We start from the raw sequence: 19,426 nt of genomic DNA, 5'->3' as shown, positions 1-19,426 counted from the left end.
TCCAGATCACCAAAGAAAAATCCAAATCTGGGACATAGAAGACAAAAATATAATACAAAAAATAACAAAACAAAAAGCTGGTTCTTTGAAAGGATAAACAAGATCGATGGTCCCCTAGCTAGACTGACCAAGAAAAAGAGAGAAAAAGCCCAAATAAACACAATCAGAAACACAACAGGTGACATCACATCTGACCCTGAAGAAATACAAAAGATCATTAGAGACTACTATGTACATTTGTATGGAAACAAACTTGAAAACCTTAAAAAAAATGGAGGACTTTCTGACATCACACAACCTGCTTGAAACAAGAAGAAATCAAGACCCTAAACAGACCAATAACAATCAAGGAAATTGGCTATGTCATAAGAAAACTACCTATAAAAAAAAAGACCTGGACCAGATGACTTTCCAGCAGAGTTCTATAAGACATTTAAGGAGGAACTGATACAAATCCTACTGAAAGTATTCTAGGTATTTGAGAAAGATGGACCTCTCCCCAAATCATTTTATGAAGCTAACATCACACTGATACCCAAGCCATATAAAGAACCAACAAAGAAAGAACTACAGGCCAATATCTTTGATGAACATAGATACAAAAATTCTCAGCATGATCTTAGCAAACTGAATTCAACCTTACATCTCAAAAATCATCCATCATGACCAAGTAGACCTCATCCTCGGGATGCAAGCCTGGTTCAACATTCATTAGACCATAAATGTAATTAAATACATCAACAGATGTCAAAACAAAAACCACATGATTATATCATTAGATGCAGAAAAAGTTTTTGATAAAATCCAGCACCTCTTCTTGATAAAAACCCTCAAACATCTAGGCATACATGGAACATACCTCAAAATACTAAAAGCCATCTTCAAGAAACCCACAGCAAGCATACTCCTAAACAGACAAAAATTGAAACCATTTCCCCTGAAAACTGGAACAAGACAAGGATGCCCACTCTCACCCTTCCTGTTCAATATAGTATTGGAAGTCCTGGCTAGGGCAATCAGAAAAGAGAAGGTGATCAGGGGTATCCAAATAGGAAAAGAGGAAGTCAAGTTATCTCTCTTTGCAGACGACATGATTGTATACCTTGAAAACCCAAGAGAATCTGTCAAAAACCTCCTTGCACTGATAAAGGACTTTGGCAAAGTGTCAGTGTATAAAATAAATGTGCAAAAGACAATCATATTTCTTTGCACCAATAATAAACAAACAGAAACCCAAATAAAAAGCATAATCCCATTCACAATAGCCACAAAAAGAAATGAAATACCTTGGCATCTTCCTAACCAGAGATGTGAAAGACCTTTACAGTGAAAACTACAAAACACTTCTAAAAGAAATCAAAGATGACACAAACAAGTGGAAAAATATCCCATGCTCATAGATTGGAAGAATCAACATTGTAGATGTCCATCTTACCTAAGGCAATCTACAGATTTAACACAATACTCATCAAATTATCATCAACATTCTTCTCAGATCTAGAAAAAACAATACCGGAATTCAGATGGAAACACAAATGACCAAGAATAGCCAGAACAATTCTCAGCAAAAAAAAGAAAAAACAAACAGTGGGTATCACACTATCAGACTTTAAACTTTACTATAAAGCTACGATAATCAAAATAACCTGGTATTGTACAAGAACATGCATATAGACCAATGGAATACAATTGAGATTCCAGAAGCAAAACCTCAATTTCTCAACCAACTCATCTTTGTCAAAACCTCCACCACCAACCACTGGGGAGAGAAGAACCTATTCAGTAAGTGGTGCTGGGAAAACTGGCTGACCACATGCAGAAGATTCAAACAGGACTCCTATCTATCTCCATACAAAAAAATTAGCTCTAAATGGATCAGAGACTAAATGTAAAACCTCAAACTGTAAGAACTTTAGAAAATGCAGGACACACCCTTATGGAAGTTGGAACTGGCGTCCAATACCTGAGCAAAACCCGAAATGCACAGCCTGTAAGAGATAAGATAGACAAGTGGGCCCTCATTATACTGACAAGCTTCTGCAAAGCCAAGAGAACAGGGAGACAGCCCAAAGACTGGGAAAAAGTATTTGCCAACCCCATGTCTGACAAAGGTCTAACATCAAGGATCTACAAGGATCTCAAACGTGCTGAAAAGAAAAAAACAAACAATCCCATTACAAAGTGGGCAAAAGATATGAACAGACACTTCTCAAAAGAAGACATATGAGTGGCTAACAGATACATGAAGAAATGTTCAACCTCATTAGTCATCAAGGAGATGCAAATTAAAACTACACTGAGATACCACCTAACTCCAACCAGAATGGCCTTTATCAATAACTCAAAAAATAACAGATGCTGGAGAGGATGTGGTGAAAAGGGAACACTTCTACACTGTTGGTGGGAGTGTAAACTAGTACAGCCTCTGTGGAAATCAGTGTGGTCATTCCTAAAAGCTCTAAAAATAGACCTTCCATATGACCCCTCATTCCCCCTACTTGGAATATACCCTGAAGAACTCAAATCACTCTATAAAAAGATACCTGCACACATATGTTTATCGCAGCATTGTTCCCAATAGCGAGAACTTGGAACCAACCATGCTGTCCATTAAAAGAGGACTGGATTTTAAAATGTCATACATATACACAATGGAATATTATGCAGACATAAAAATGAACAAAATCATGAATTTCACAGCAATCTGGATGATACTGAGTGATCTCTCACAGAAACAAAGATCTGGGTATCACATGTTCTCACTCATAACTGGCCCTGAACAACTACCGTAATGCTATAAGAAAAGAATGGACAGTGGTGAGAAACTCTAGGGGGGCAGGGAGGGGGAAGGGAGGTGAGATTAACTGTAGTCAATATCTGTCATGGAAAGGGGGCAACACCTCGTCAACAAGGGTACCTGCACAGTGAATGTTTGTATAGCTAACCCTTAACTGTACACCACAATTTTAAAATAAACAAATATATATATTTTAAAAGAGGTTAATGTTACACTTGTACAAGACATATGATAATGTTTCCTGATAACGCTTATGTTCATGTTGAGGCTGATAAAAATGATAGCTATGCTGAGTTATATTGTCCTGGATGTGTGATGTGCTTAAACTAGGTGGAGGTACTGAAGGAGGCTAAATGACATGTAAATATGACAAAAGCATCACCTGTGTCTAGGTATAGGAGAGCACAGTAAATGCATAGTGGCAAGTGGTCTCCATTATTCCCTTCTAAGTGACTCCTTAGGAATTTTTGAAATTGGAGTTTAATGATTTCCCTGAAAACAACAGCAACAACAAAATCAAGATAATAATTTGCATTGACTTGCCTATCTTTAGAGAATTTTGTGAGGAAGTAACATTTTGAGTATTATCCCCTTTTTGCTACTTATTTTATTGTGAAACTCATAGAAACATAGACATATAAAGCTAGAAGCCTTTTACATATCAACTTTTTTTTTTTTAGTAAGACCATTATTAAGACCATAAAACTTTTTAATGTCCTGGGATTTTTATCTCTAGAAAGCATTTATTACACATTTACCATGTGCGGGACTCTATACTAGGCAGTATAGCAAGAATGAAAGAAGAAAAAGGCTGAGTTCACAACTGGAAGAGCTTATAGGAAAGCACTAACTTTGTATGTACTTTGTGACCATGGACAATAAACTTCTAAACACTCATATTCAGCAGGAGCCAGGTTCTTCATCCGGCTGAGCTACCCTGTGGGCAGGAAGTGGAGTTACCTCTCTTTTCCTCAAGACAGCAGAATCAAGGACATAGTTCCAGGTACTACAGCAAATTTCTCTCTAAATTAAATGAATATTTGTTATTTGGCCCCATGATCCCATTTATTAGTATGGAGGTAGGATATTCCTTGGTAATATTGATGTACATATTACAAAGTGGCAAGAACTTGAAAATATTGTTTCCAACAATGGAAAAGACAATTTTCTGCTCTGACCTTTATTTTTGAAATGCACAATAAGAAGTATATTTCGCATTGTGATACATTTTTAAACTCACATACATATATTTTGTATTGTGACCATTATGCACACATATGCGTGTGTGCATACACACACACACCCCTAACACAAAAGTTTCATAAAGATACTATGTTCACTGGAATTCAATAATTTCTTTTCTTTCTTGTTTATTTTATTACAATTTATATATTTCTTATTCTTGTTTATTTTTAAAATGCTACTTGCTATGTACAGAATTTATTTCATGACTCACTCATGCATCTGAATTCACAGATTGAATAACTTTGTACTAAAGAAGTTGAAGAATTGGAAGGAGAAACTGGCAGAAATCACCAGCAAGAATAATCTACTTGATGTTTATAAGAAAAGAAAACAAGAAAGGTGATAGGATGCTCAGGCAGAGTATTATTTTAGAGTTTGTTTAGTTAGATATGGTCAGGCCTAGTTTGTAACTTGAATCATGTTTTCCCTACCTCACAGTTGCAATGTCTAGCACAGTGTTTACATTTTAGGAGTTGATAAACAATGATTTGAATTTAATAGAAATGAATTCTGTTGTGATTGTGGAAATGGATAAAGTTGTAAATTTAAAAACATTATGGAGAAAGAATTTGACAATTGAGAACTTTTTATGTTTGACCTTATAATAGAAATAGAGTATCAAGATTGTGCTCTATGATCTTAGGTTGGAGAGTTAAAGGAAGATTTGAAAAGAATAAGTTTATCAAGAGATGTTTGTATGAATAAGTACGTGATTGTGCCAGATGGGTTTCACAGAATGGTAGATATTAAGGGACATTAGGGATCATTCAGTGGTCTATACTCTTTCCCAATGCAAGACTTCTTTTTATACTATCCTGGAGAGAAAGCTATCTCATCTTTCATGAAACATCCTAGCCAAGGGAGAATGTGCTTGGACAGGTAAACTGGTCTGTTATTGATTATCTTGAATTATTTAAGTTTCTCTTCTCTCTCTAGCAGAAATCTGCTTCCCTACATTCACCTTTGTTCCTTGGTCTGTTTCCTACCAAAATATGGAAAAAGTTAATTCCTACATTTGCACAGTAGCCCTTCTCAACTGTTGGCTATATGCTGTCAGTATTTTTAATATCCCTGAAACTCTACATTAAAAGTATTAGCAAGGTCAACAATGTTACAATTAAGCTGAGGTCAAGGAGAAGAATGGAGCATTTAAAAATCACAGAAAAGTTTCCAGTTCTAAATGATGCAGGCAGCATTGCATGGTTATCAGATAAGAATATTCATTGTTTTTAAAACTACACTTATTATTGACTTTATAAGCCACTATCAACAAATAATATTTAGTGAGAATTTTTTGTTGGCAAAATGTAGCTCTGCTAATGAAGGCACATTATATTTCAAATGGCTTGTTTTCATGTGGGAGCCTCTTTTCACCAAATACGTTTGCATGAACATCATCGTTGTTTGCTTAAAATTTGAATAAGGAAGATGAGCTTCTCTTGAAAAGAGATAATCTTGGGTTTGAATAGAAGTATTTTTTTTCTAATCAAACTGAGATAGTTTACTTAACTGTGTGTTTTTTCTTAGGTACTAGCCTGCAAAATAGAGTGATCATGGACCCAAAATATTTAGTTACAGAACATTAGGAAGGACTGGCAAAACACAATTTTAAAAAATATTGTTGGAAAACTCTCACGTATAGAATAATGGAGATATCTATTCTATTCTCAGAGCTATATGATTTAACTACAGACTGATTGTATTTTTAAGTTGTAAATCATTATTTGTGTTTAGAAATTCAATATCATGAATCAGGTGAAGTTTGGAAAGCTTCAAAAAGTATCAAAATATAAAGATTTTCAAACAGTATTTGAAAGCCTAATCATGAGTAACAAATCCATCAATAAAGTCAATCCTCATTACTCTGTCATAAAACTAATAAGACCATATAATTGCAATAAGATATAGGGATGAATCTTTAAACTCTGTTCTCAGTTTCTCTTATAATAGTCTCTAATCAGTAGTATGATGTATAAGTGTTTATAAATTATAAAATTTATGAATATTGACCATGCAATTGCCTTTTGGTTCTTTGGCTCTTAGTCAGTTCAATAACGGTATATCCTGAGGAGACACACTGCTAAAGACAAGGAGATGTGAGAAACATTGCATTGTGGCAAAGGGATAGAAAATGAGTTCATATCCTTAAAAAGGTTTAAAGTATCATCAAGAACACAGATTATTGCATGCATAAGAAAATAACTGAAGATCATGAAGGAAAGTATATATAATTTAAAATAATAAATTCATAAATAATGAAGAAAAACAAATGCCTATAATCAAGAAAACTATTCTTGAAAGGATTTTTGGAGGGGCTAAATTTTTAACAAAGTAAATGGGCAACAAGGGTATATGTGTGTGTGTGGGAGGTGTGTGTATGTGTAGAATTCAAGAGCTGGAAACGAGGAGGAAATATCTAGAAGTAATACAGTTGTACAAATAGACTTGAAAACATTGACAAATCAGATGATGAGTAAGCAGTAGAGGAGCAAATGAAGCTAGTACCCTCTGATTAGGTTGAACCATATACATTTGTTAATGTTTAACTATTCTGACCTAGAGACACAGATATTTAACATAGTTCATTGCAAGTTTTCTTATTTGGGCTGAAAGGAAAAGCCTGTATCAGAAGGTAGGCACTTAGATTCCAACACAAAACTATGAAAGAGGGATGCCTGCCAGATAATCATAAAAATTGACATCTAAATTAAGCTCTTTAGGTGATTTTAATGCACACTACAGTTCAATAGCCATCATTCTGCCACAATCGTTGGCTGAAGAACAGTCCTAGTAGTTACCTTTGGACTTGATCCCAAAGACCTGGTCATGTAGCTAATTGGGCTAGAGTAGATCTCTAACCCCAAGTAGGCAAACTGGGAGCTGGCTAGTATGATTTGTCCTTTAATGTACTTTCTCCCCAGACATGTATGATGATTTTTAGCAAGTCCAGTTATTTTCTCATTTTCAGAAACCTGAGATGGGAACATAAGACAACAATCAGTTGGTAGTAGGTAGAGACATAAGCATAATGAAGGGATATAAAAAGTCTTATTTCCAGAGAAGCACTAAGATAAGCATCAGTAAGTGCCTACCTCTGAGGAACACTTGCAAACTTCTTCCGATCTACCAGAAATGCCATGCAACTAGGGTTACATTTGGATCTGAAGACATTTCTGTTTCTCTAAGGCCCAGCAAAGTGGTGGAACTTCTTGCTATTTCTTTGTGTATCCTTGTAACAAATTTCTAACTTTTTTAAGTGAGCATAGTGAGCATTACTCACTTCAATCAAGAGAGCTATCATGCATAGATGTGAAGTCCAGATCAGGCTTTTAAGGAAAAGTGAAATGCTTTAATTTTAGAATTAAGAAGGGAAAGAAGCCAAGACACTGGTTATTTAACTGTATAATCAGCCTTGAAAAACTGAATTTATTATACTTTCTGAAACAGAGCTAAATGATATTAACTTTCTTCACCACTGCCTATCTAAAACCAGAAAGATGTCTGGTCATTCTGCTTGTTAATTTGAAATTAGTCCACACAGCCCCAACTTCCCTTGAACTTGGGAGCAAAGTCTCCAGTAATGAGGTCACACTTTTGAGTGACATTCTTAGCCCATTGCTTTAAGTGGTCGGAGTCACCATGATTAGGATCCTAGTTTTCCTCAGTAAAAACTGCAATTGCTAAGCAGTAAGTAATATGCACAGTAGTGACAATGTCCTATTTTACAAGACACATTGATAACATATTAATGATTTTGACTGAAAAAATGGTATTGAGGGACTACTGCTGTGGATAATACCACAAACATGCATATGCACTGTTTCTGGAGAACTAAAATGTGTTACTTATATTATTTCATGACCTTTAAACATCAAAATTCCTTTGCTTTTTCCCACATGGCACCCTCATGCACCTTTCATGAGTTAGTCCAGAATCCTTCGATGTATGAAAGTATTTGGGCTTTCCTTGGTGTTCCAAGCCTCTGATACCCTCTGTGAGAAACCTTCATGTCTCAGTTTTTAAAATGAAACTATTCTGTTGTTTGTAAGTTTCAAAAGCTTCAGGAGGATAAAAATCTATGATCATTTAGAAAATCTTGCAGAAGCCAGGCTGTCTTCTTATATCTCCGCTGCCACAATGCTAGTCCAAACCACACTATCTCTTGACAACTAGAACTTCCTAACTGGTCTCCCTGCTTGGTTCGCCACAAAACTTTTTCCATAAAGCAGCCAAAGTCAGTCAGTTTTTAAAATCGTAAATTTGATTTTGAGACACACATACATACACATACTCATCACAGTCTACTTAAATTTATTCAATGGCTATTCACACATTTAAAATAAAATTCAAATGTATTTCTGTGAAGCCATTTCTAACATCATGTCATGCAACTCACCCCACTCTCAATGAGTTACAGATTTTGCTCAACTCTGGAGTTTTGCACTTGTGTGCTTTATAGTTGTTTGGAGTAAACATAACTTGGATTTCCCTAAGGCTGACTGTGGCCTTAGCCACTGTCACCTCCTTAGTGAGGCCTTCTCTGATCAACCCATATAAAGTGGTTTCTCTCTTTTTCAATCACTTTGTTTTCTTTCTAAGATTTAACAAATTTTGTTGTCCTTCCCCAAGCCTAGCTTCCAAGTTTGTACTTCTAGCTTCCAAGTTTGTACACTGAACTGTCTTCCAATCATATATACCTGGGTAGCAAGTTTAATTTTACCCAATGCAAGTAGTAAGAGTCACAGGAGGTAGTGGGTCTGGTAGGATCTGTGTACAAGTGTACACTGCAGAATAATCCCTGAGAAATAAGTAAAAAAATTCTTAAAGACTGAATTTAAAAATATAAAGCAATATGAGTCAGTATCATACCTGCATTCTACAAATATCTATACATTATTAAAGCTATTCAATAAAATTCTGTCTATGGTTGATTCTCCAGTATGTGATATTTCCAGGAATTTTACTTCTCTTTATACATTTCTTGATTTAATTATTTATTTTTCAACTAGTGCGCACTCTTGTAGTAATTGTAAATGAGATGCAAAAGGACTGTAGCAGAAAAAAAATTATGGTTACAAACTATACAGCAAGATAGGAAATATTGAAGTGAGGGAAAGATTGAAAAATGGCACAGTCATACAAAGATTATAATATGCCAACATGCACAAGAAGAAATGAACTGAAGAGACTGCATAAAAGTGAAAAATGTCTTGGAGTTGGTGAGATTAATAGTTATCATTTACATACAATTTTAAAGCATTGAATAATGCGATATTATTTCTATAATTGAAAATATTTTAAAAGACTAGTTTACATGTAGGTATTGACCACTTGGTAGAGTTTAGCAATTTCTACAAGTGAATTGTGGCTGATTCAATCCAGATTGTGGCATTTCAAGAGATTTTTACTTCCTTTTTTATACCTGTCTTGATCAAATTGGGCAAAAAAAAAATGTAATATTAAACTATGCCATTATGAACATGTTATATATACATATTTGCATTTACTATACAATATATGTGGCTTACTATTAAATAAGTACAGTAAAACTATAATGTTTGAAGTCTGTAGAGAAGTAAACTTAGTCTTGAATTCTACTCTACTATGTCTGCACATAAGACCACTTTCTAATCTGTAGACTGAAGAATTTCAGAATTTCAGAATATAGACTTCAAAGTTTTGATTTGGGCCACTTCCTCTCCTACTCAATCCACCACCTTGAAATATGTAAGTAACTAATTTAGTCACTTTGCCAAATCTAATGGGGGCATACATGCCACAGATAATTCTTGGTACTGTGTAAGCACTTTGATCTTGTACTTTGTTTTTCAATGACTACAAGAACATTTAGAAATGAATCTAGTGGGAAAGTTTATGTAGTATAACCCTGACAAAAAAATATTCTAGGTGGCTAATCATGTGTGTCTTTACCTTTGGCTTTAATATCAGAACGATTTCAATTTTGTCCCTTGGTAAATGTTCTATATCTACTAGTTCATCAGGATTATTTGCATCTTGGGTGTGTATGTACACCTGCCTGTACACAATGCTATGTAATATCTCATTAATAACAATTTAAAGACAATGTAAGCATATAAACTCATCTCCGTTATTTTAGAGCTGAAACTCAGATCTCACTTCATCATTTTATGAATTGATATTTGCTAACAATGTTTAGAAAATGATCAAATAAAGTTTTAGAAAGCCTGCACAATGCAAAACAAATAGCAAAGCACACATGTTATCGTCATGAATCTTTTAAATAATCCATACATTTTGGACAATAACTAATTTTTTCTCTTTCTCTGTTATTCCCACGTTTTGGGCCCTTTTGCCACTTGGTTTATATACCATCGTAGTTTTTGAGGATGCTGAATAAATAATATAGGTCAGACAAGACAATTGTTTTTTTGTAAGCAGAACTAGCAAGGGAGAATGTTGAAACAAATGTTTACCAAACTCCTATCCTACACTAAGCAAGATGCTTGGCAATGAGAATTCCAAGATAATAAGACAAAGTACCTCATACTCATGGCCTACTAGAAAAAAACAACCATACCCACATTCAGACATACTAAATAGTGTGAAGATTTCTGAACACAAGAAGCTATTGATATGTGGGTTGCAGAATATAATACAATATGATATAAATATAATATGATATGGAAAGTACTCTAAATACAGTTTTGTGTAATGTACTGTCTGAATATAGAAGAAGCAGTTAATTTTGCTTGAGAGTCTGTGGGAGAATACCTTTTCAAAGGAAAGTAGCCGTGTAGAGGAACCATTTGAGCAAGGCCTTGACAGATGAATTGGATTTCTGGAAGACAGGCAGCAAGGTGTAAAGAGATTGACTCTACCATATGATGGGATAAAAATGTCAACTACCTTACTAACTCAACTATCTTACTAATTTGAAGCCATCAAATTATTGGACGCCTTCAACTGTTTTATTAGTATATTGTTGGCATTTCTGTTCTTCCTCTAAATTCTACACTAGTATAATTTAATGATGTTCTTTACTTTTCATGAGTTTGGCACAATGATGGCAGAGGTGACTGGCCGTAGATGAAAATGCTTTGAAATGCCTAATATAGTTATGCACTGCAGCATAATGACATTCCAGACAACAATGGATTGTGTATATGATGGTCGTTCCACAAGATTACAATACCATTTTTTTACTGTACCTTTCTATGTCTGGATTTGTTTAGATGCACACATACTTGCCATTGTGTTACAATTGCCTACAGTATTCAGTTCTGTAGTATGCTGTACAGGTTTGTAGTCTAGAAGCAATAGACTATACCCTATATCCAAGTGTGTGATAGGCTATCTAGGTTTGTGTAAATACACTTGATGATATTCACACAATGATGAAATAATCTGACACATTTCTGAAAACATTTCTGCCGTTAGCTGACACATGATTGTATACTGGTGATCATTGCAGAGGTTGATTTACATCTAGAGCTACATAATGGGTCTTTTCCCTTTTCCCACTGACACAGTCAAATGACAAGAGTCTAAAATGAGGAGAAAAGATAATGACCTGGCAACACAATTAATATGAAAAATTTTCTAATAATGTTTTTCCAGTTAGTTCTGCAGTCTGCCCCTGATCTCAGTGTCATCAGAACATGCTACAATAAATCCTAATATGTTTAGTTTCTCCTAAAGTTTGTGAGGTGTGCAAGGGTTGATAGACTTTGAGAATACTGCATTGAGATTAAAAGCACAGGAAGAATGCATTTTGATGTTAATATTTGAATTAAATTTATGTTAAAAACTTATGTGAAGATTGAGAGGTTGAGGCGAGAGAATTGCCTGAAACCAGGGGTTCAAGACCAGCATGGGCAACTTGTTGAGACCTCGTCTCTGCAATATATCAAAAAATTAGCCAGGTGTGGTAGCGCACACCTGTAGTTCCAGCAACTTGGATGGCTGAGGCAGAAGGATCTCCTGAGCCTGGCAGGTCGACGCTGGGTGGCTGTGAGCATGCCCCTGCACTCCAACCTGGGCAACAGAGTGAGTATTTGACTCAAAAACAAAACAAAACAAAACAAAACAAAACACCTCCAAAAAACTCAAGTGACACAAGAAGCAATTGTACTTAGAAAATTCTGTTTGTGTGTGTGAGCATGCATGTGTATGTGTGTGAGCGTGCATGTGTATGTGTGTACAGAAACTAAGAATTTAGCTTTAATATGGAATCCTGAGCTATAATTGGCTCAAGGGTATCTCACAGTCTCAATTAAAAACTAAGAAAAAATCTAGTTTAGATATTTGTATTTGATCCTTTCCAGAGAGTTATGGAAATGTCAATTTAGTCTTCAAACAACAGCAACAGCAGATACAAGAGAGTGGCTAGAAATGTGTCAGTCACTGTGGTTGATATAAATTTATTTCCTTTTTATAAATCAAATGTACTACGGCATGATTTCTTCAAAAAACAAAACAAAACAAAAAAACTATATGACATTGCCCCTAGAGTTCTTAGTAAAGCATAAAGGTGTAATAAATTTTGTTCATTAAATGGAATTTGAGAGTTTCTTTGAATTGCTATGTACTGAAAGATCTTAGAGCCTGTTTTACCTAGTGAAGGATTCCTGGAGATAGGGTTCTGTGAAGGTTGCCATTGTTTGGAGATGCACAGGAAGCTGTTGACATGTGTGGGTAGTAGGAGCAACTACCAATGGCGGAAGAAACCACTGAGAAAGTTAGAATCCAGGAGACCTTGTTGCTCAGTGATACTATTCTAACAATTCACCCTGATGGTTTTCTTATATCATTCTCACTGAAGGAAGAAAAACAATAACTTTCCACCAGGAAACCAGGCAGATTCAAGTTCAGGAACTATGGGTAAAGGTTTAAAGCAAGAATGGTGTATATAGAGAGAAAATTGGTCTTTTGATTCTAGCATAAAAATATATAGGCTGTGAAAAGAGAGTTAGTGCTGAAATTACTACACTTCAAAGCATTCTTTTGTTTGATTCTTTCTAAGTATTTTTGGGTTTATGGTAATTGTCCTTTTTTACTACTACCACCATCAAGAAACAAAGCTGTTGGCTTAGATTTTAGCAGATTAAGGAAAAGATATTATCTTTCATAAACATTCTCATTATTTTAAGTTGTCCATGTCTATGAGAAGACATAATAAAATTTCCTTTAAAATTGTCATGTCTTCCTCAAGTTGCCAGATTTCTTACCATGCAGTGTATGGAAAGAAAAGTCACATTGTCGGCAAAATGGGGTGAAGATAATAAAGTTTATTATTTCTTTTTAAGAAAAGGTTAAGGAAGAAAGCATATTTATAAGGAACAATAAGGCCATATTTATAAGGGATAATAAGGCCTTATTCTGATCCTATAAGATTAGAATATTCTTTAAATAGTCATAATTCCAAATGATAACAACAGAACTGTTCTCTAAATATGACTGTTCTCAGGATGTTAATTGGGAGAAAGGAGATATACAAGAGTGGACTGTTTGCAAAAGGTAACTTTTGTGTTGTCCATAGGCATTTCTGTGGCTCAATTCTAAGTGGATATTTTTTGTTGTTGTTGTTTTGCTTCATCTAATTATTAAAGCATATGTAACTGCTCTTAATCAGCAAATGATATTTCAGTTCTCCAATTTCCTGCCAGAATATAATCACAAATTTGCTACAATGAGTGTTGCACAAAGAATATGTGGTGTGTCTATTTATCAAAATCAGTGTTTCACAACCTTAAAAACCTATACTTCCATTGACAAAATAAAAGTTTCGTGCTTTTCTAGAGAGTTTCAAAACTTTGTCTATCGAGGATAACTATTTTGTGCATATTTTTTACTAATCAAGAAGCTTTACTTTCTATAGGTATTGTTTTATAAATTTCTTATTGCATTTATTGTAGTAAGAATAATTTTTAAATTTTATAAATATTAAATATTATATTAATTATGAGCATTCTTCTTCATGATTCATGCTCCCCTCTTGATATTCTTTATGGCAGGATGGGGGGGTAAAGAGGATGGTGAAGTGTGCTAGCAATTGAGGCTCACTCCCCAGGATATCTTAGGATTTTAAGTGTCACTTTGGATCTAGACAGACTATCAGGGAGTTGCATAACTGGCTTGTATTACCTCCCTCCTTCTTCCTCTACCTGCAGTGCTATAAAGGAAGTCTGTTTTGAATTTTTGCATTGACTGGCATTAAGAGACTTGATGAACATTGACATGAACTTATGATAGGATATGGTTGAGGATAGCAACTATTGTACTATACATATCCTTTTCATGACTACATGAAGATAAGTATGGGTGAGAGGAGTAGAGATTTTGCTTTTTCTGGGTGAAAGTTTTCTTGCTTTATCTGAATATGCATTTTGTAACTGTCCTGTTTTCCTCATTGTTCTGGCCACTGGGAATCTTAGTCCAAACATCCAAAAGTAACCTCAACTCTTTCACTGCATAAGACTTTATAGTATATATTTTATGTCACCTAATCTCTAGACGGTTGTGAATGGCAACTTTGGAGTCATCCTACCAGGGATTGGAATCTTAACTCTTGATATTTATTAGCCCTGTGACTTTATGCCAGTGACTTAAATTTTCCAAGTTTTCATTTCTTCATCTAAAAATAAGAAATTAAGAGCATGTTCCTCATAGAGCAGCTGAGAAGATGAAAAAGATGATTAATTTATAGTGTGGGGTGGGAGCAGGGAAGATTTTTGACAATTCTCAAAGGTTAGCTCTCCTAGCTATGGCACACTCACCTCAAACTTATCCCACCTAATAGCCCACACAGTATTTCAAATAGCCACTACCACTTTGGCAAAGAGATCAAAAGAAGGACATAGATTTAATTGTTAAAAGCAGATAAGGTATTTTGGGGAGTAGGTATGTGTGTAAAAGCACATGACACATGACACATGAAACACTTATTTTTATAATAAATATGATTTTTATAATTTCCCTTTTGTCTTGGTACCTATATCTTTGTGTTTTTCTTTGTCCTACGTTTTGTTTAATATTTTGTTGTAGTGTTACTTCAGAAACATCAAACACCTTTGAGGATAAAGTTGAACATAAGTAGATTGTATCAAGCCCATAGGACTCTTCTGAGCAGCTAAGGGAAGTGAAGTGGGTGGGGGAGGAGGGATGGCTATAAGGATTGATTACTTGCGTTGCTGCTAAGTGAATATTTTAAAAATTTCTTAATCACCTTAGTTTGCTCCTTTTATTTCTTTCATATTTTTTTCTACTTTGCTGCACCTACTCCCCAAAATACCCTATCTGCCTTTAACAATTGAATCTATGTCCTTCTTTTGATCTCTTTGACAAAGTGTTAGTGGCTATCTGAAATACTGTGTGGGCTATTAGGTGGGATAAGTTTGAAGTGAACGTGCCATACCTAGGAGAGCTAACCTTAGAGAATTGTCAAAAATCTTCCCTGCTCCCACCCCACACTCCATCTATGATGACCTGATGACCCATGAACATTCAGGGCAGTCTCTGAAGAACAGGGTTTGCTTTCCTCTGCCACACTTCCTCCAGGGACATGAAACCTAAGAAGTGAGTATTGATACCAAAGCTAATGTCCCACGTAGGATTCAAGGTTAAAATCCAGTTTCAGCATATTTAAGTTAGAACAGTTAAATGTGTCAAGCTTTATGAATAACCAATACTAGCTGTACATTTGCTTTTGTTCCAACAATAGTAATACTTAAGACCATAGAGTATTATTGCAGCAAATCCAAACACTAACCATGGGAGTGTGAAAACTGGACAGATTTTTAAAAATACAGTTCTATTCTGGAGGTAATAAAATTGCATTTAGAGTCATTATGCAATTTAGGCATATATTTTCTGAATCTAGCTAAAATAATTGTAGAGAGAATGAAAGTAATAGGGCTATTCACAGACAGTGCAACTTTTTTAAAAAAATTCTTGAAGTGATGTATTTGGTAGAGTTCCTCTTTTATCATTCTATCTAAAACTCAATCCAAACAATATTTTATTCCCACCACTTCATAAAAACTGCTTTTGGCCTGGCACGGTGGCTCATGCCTGCAATTCCAGCACTTTGGGAGGCAGAGGTGGGAGGATTGTTTGAGCCCAGGAGTTCAAGACAAGTCTGGGCAACATATTGAGACCTTACCTCTACAAAAAATAGCTGGATTTGGTGTATCCCTATAGTCCTAGCTATTCAAGAGACTGAGGCAGGAGAATCACTTGAGATCAGGAGTTTTAGGCTGTGGTTAGCTGTGATCATGCCACTGCACTCCTGGATGACAGAGTGAGATTTCCAAATCAAAACAACACAAAAAAACTGTGTTTATCTGAGTTATCAATGACTTCCATATTGCTAAACTCTATGATCAATTCTCTGTTTTCACCTTAATTATCAACATAATTTAATACAGCTGATCACTCCCTCTTTTTTCATGTACTATCTTCATTCCAATTCAGGAAGATCATACATTTTTTCCTACCTCACTGTTCCTTTCTGATTCTTCCTCTTTTATTTAAACTTCTTTTTATCAATATTTTTTATTATGATATTGTGGGGTACAGTTAAGGGTTAGGTATGCAAATATGCTTCATTCAGGCACCCTTGTTGATAAGAGGTGTCTCCCCATCCCCAGACAGATATTTACTACCATTAATCCCATCTCTCTTCCCCTCCACCTCCATAGTTTCCCACCACTGTCAGTCATTTTCTTATAGTATTACATTGGATGTTCAAGGTCCATTATATGAGTGAGAACATGTGATACTCAGATCTTTGTTTCTGTGAGAGGTCACTCAGTATTATAGACTCTAGTTCTATCCAGGTTGCTGCAAAATTCATGATTTTGTTTTTTTTTGGCTGCGTAGTATTCCATAGTGTATATGTACCACATTTTAAAAATTCAATCCTCTTTTGATGGACAGCGTGGTTGCTTCCTATTCAAACTCTTAATGTTGAAAACCCCAGAACTCTGTCCTCGGATCACTTCTTTGTGTGTACATTTCTGATGATCTCATAAGAGTTGTCACTTTATATACTAATTGTAAACTGGCGGCTTCTGAATTTGTATTTCTAGTATAGACCTTTGCCCTGGCCTTTAAACTCATATAGCCAACTACCTACTCAACTTCCTTCTGTTCATGTCTAATAGGCATTTCAAATCACATGCGTAGAACATAAATTACTGATATGTCTCACTCTCAGTCTTGTTCCTTCTGCCTTCCCAAACTTGGGTGATTGTAACTCTGCCCTTACATTTGCTCAGACCAAAAACCTTAGAGTCATCTATGACTTTTCCCCTTCTTTTAATCTTTACCCTTTTGATTTGTTAGGAAGTCCTGTCAATCTTCTCTTCAACATTTTTTATATTACGATCACTTTTCATTACTTCCTCTTCTCTCACACTGGTCCAATTCATCATCATCTCTTACCTGTAAAACCATGATAGCTTCTTTTATTACTGCTATTTTACTTCTATTATTTCATAACAACTTTACCAGGCCTCTCTGTTTCTATTCTTGCTCCAGAAAGTTTGCTTTCAAAACAGCACCTAGGTCAATACTTTGAAAATATGTCAGATCATGTCATTCTTCTGTCCAAAACTCATGTCTGTGGCTCCCTCTGTCACCCCAAGAACAAGTGTGAGCTGCTATGGTGGTTCACCAATTCCATGCTATGCCTATCTTTTGCCTCTTTAACTTCCCCTCTGCCCATACTGATCTTTGGTCCACTCCTCGAACATGACAGGCAAGTTCTTGCCTAAGGGCTTTTGCTATAACGCTACTTTTAGCCTGGAATTCTCTTTCTGTGGGTGTCTGTGGTACTGTCTTCCTTACATCCTTTAAGTTTTTCTCAACTATCACCTTTTGAATGAAGCCCACTTTGGTTACCCTGCTGAACACTATAACCTGTCCCTTTTTAGTGCTGTCATCTCCTTCTACACAGATCTACTTTTTCTTTTTCCTTTTTTGGCACTTATCATCTAAACTACCATATAAGTAACTTATGTATCATATTTATTATCTATTGTTTATCTCCCCCAAATAAATGTAAATTCTCTGGAGGCTATTGTTGGACATTTAGTGTTCCTTTTACTTATTGATTGATTGCAATTATATGTTTTTGCCACCATAAATATCTCTGTCTATGAAACTTAAACCTTTATGTTTAAGAGATTATTTTTCTAAAATAGATTCCTAGAGATGGGATTACTGGGAAAAAGAGGTTTTTGACAAAAATTGTAATTCACTTGAAAATGGCTTTTCAAGTGAATTGTATCAGTTCACACTTTCACCAATAATGTACTAGTAGTGTTTACTTCATATTTGTACTAGTAGTGTTTACTTCATATTTCATTTCTTCAATATTGAAGTATTGCCATTTTTCACAGTTTGCCAAAAAAAGTAACATACTTTTTTTTAAAACATATTTTTTATTTTAAAATTGTGGGGTACAGTTAAGGGTTAGGTATACGAATATGCATCGTTCAGGTACCCTTGTTGATAAGGGTGTCCCCCATCATACTTGTTATTAACTGCAATTCCTGTGACATTAATACATCTCATTTTAAACTTTATAAATTTCCTGTTGTTTTTTTACTTTCTTTTTTGTTTTCTATTTTTATAACATTTTTATATAACTCAAAACTATTATCTTTTTACTTCATAAATCACACATATCTATCCTTTTCCAATGATCTATTAGTGTTTTATATTCTTTTTTTCTTGTCAATTAAAAAAAAATTTTTTTTGAATTGGAGTCTCAACTCTGTTGCCCTGGCTGGAGTGTGGCTGCATTATCATGGCCACTGCAGTCTTGACCTGATGGGCTCAGGCAGTCCTTTCACCTCAGTCTTCCAAGTAGCTGGAACTACAGGTGTATGCTAGCATGCCCGGCTAATTTTTTAAAATTTCTTTTAGAGATGAGGTCTTGCCAAGTTTCTCAGGCTGGTCTCGAACCCCTGGGCTTAGGCAATTCTCTCGCCTTGGACTCCCAAAGTGCTGGGATTACAAGCTTGAGCCACTGTACCCAGCTTGTTTTAAAATGTAATTTCTTAAAATCAATCTTCATTTTATATGGGTAATTGTACCATAGCTATAATATATTTGTTATCATTAAAAAGTTTAAGTTTTTTAAATTTAAAGATTGTAAACCTCAGTGGCTTTACTCATAGCTATTACAGACAGAAATTACTCTCTTTGGGAATTTTTAAATGTCTGTAAAAATTTTTGCCATCCTACAGTACATGGAGCTCAATGCATATCTCTAAATGAAATCTTGAAGAAAGGGTTTCAAGTATTTGTAGTAAAAGTTACTCTTGAGTAACATCTAATGTCCTGACAAAAATGTGGCAAAAGTGCAAAACAGGTGGAACAGAGAAATAAACAGAG

The sequence above is a fragment of the Carlito syrichta genome, unplaced genomic scaffold (assembly GCF_000164805.1).
Source record: "Carlito syrichta isolate Samal-C Ts95f unplaced genomic scaffold, Tarsius_syrichta-2.0.1 Scaffold308232, whole genome shotgun sequence".
NCBI lineage: Eukaryota > Metazoa > Chordata > Mammalia > Primates > Tarsiidae > Carlito > Carlito syrichta.
This window is presented reverse-complemented; position numbering follows the sequence as displayed.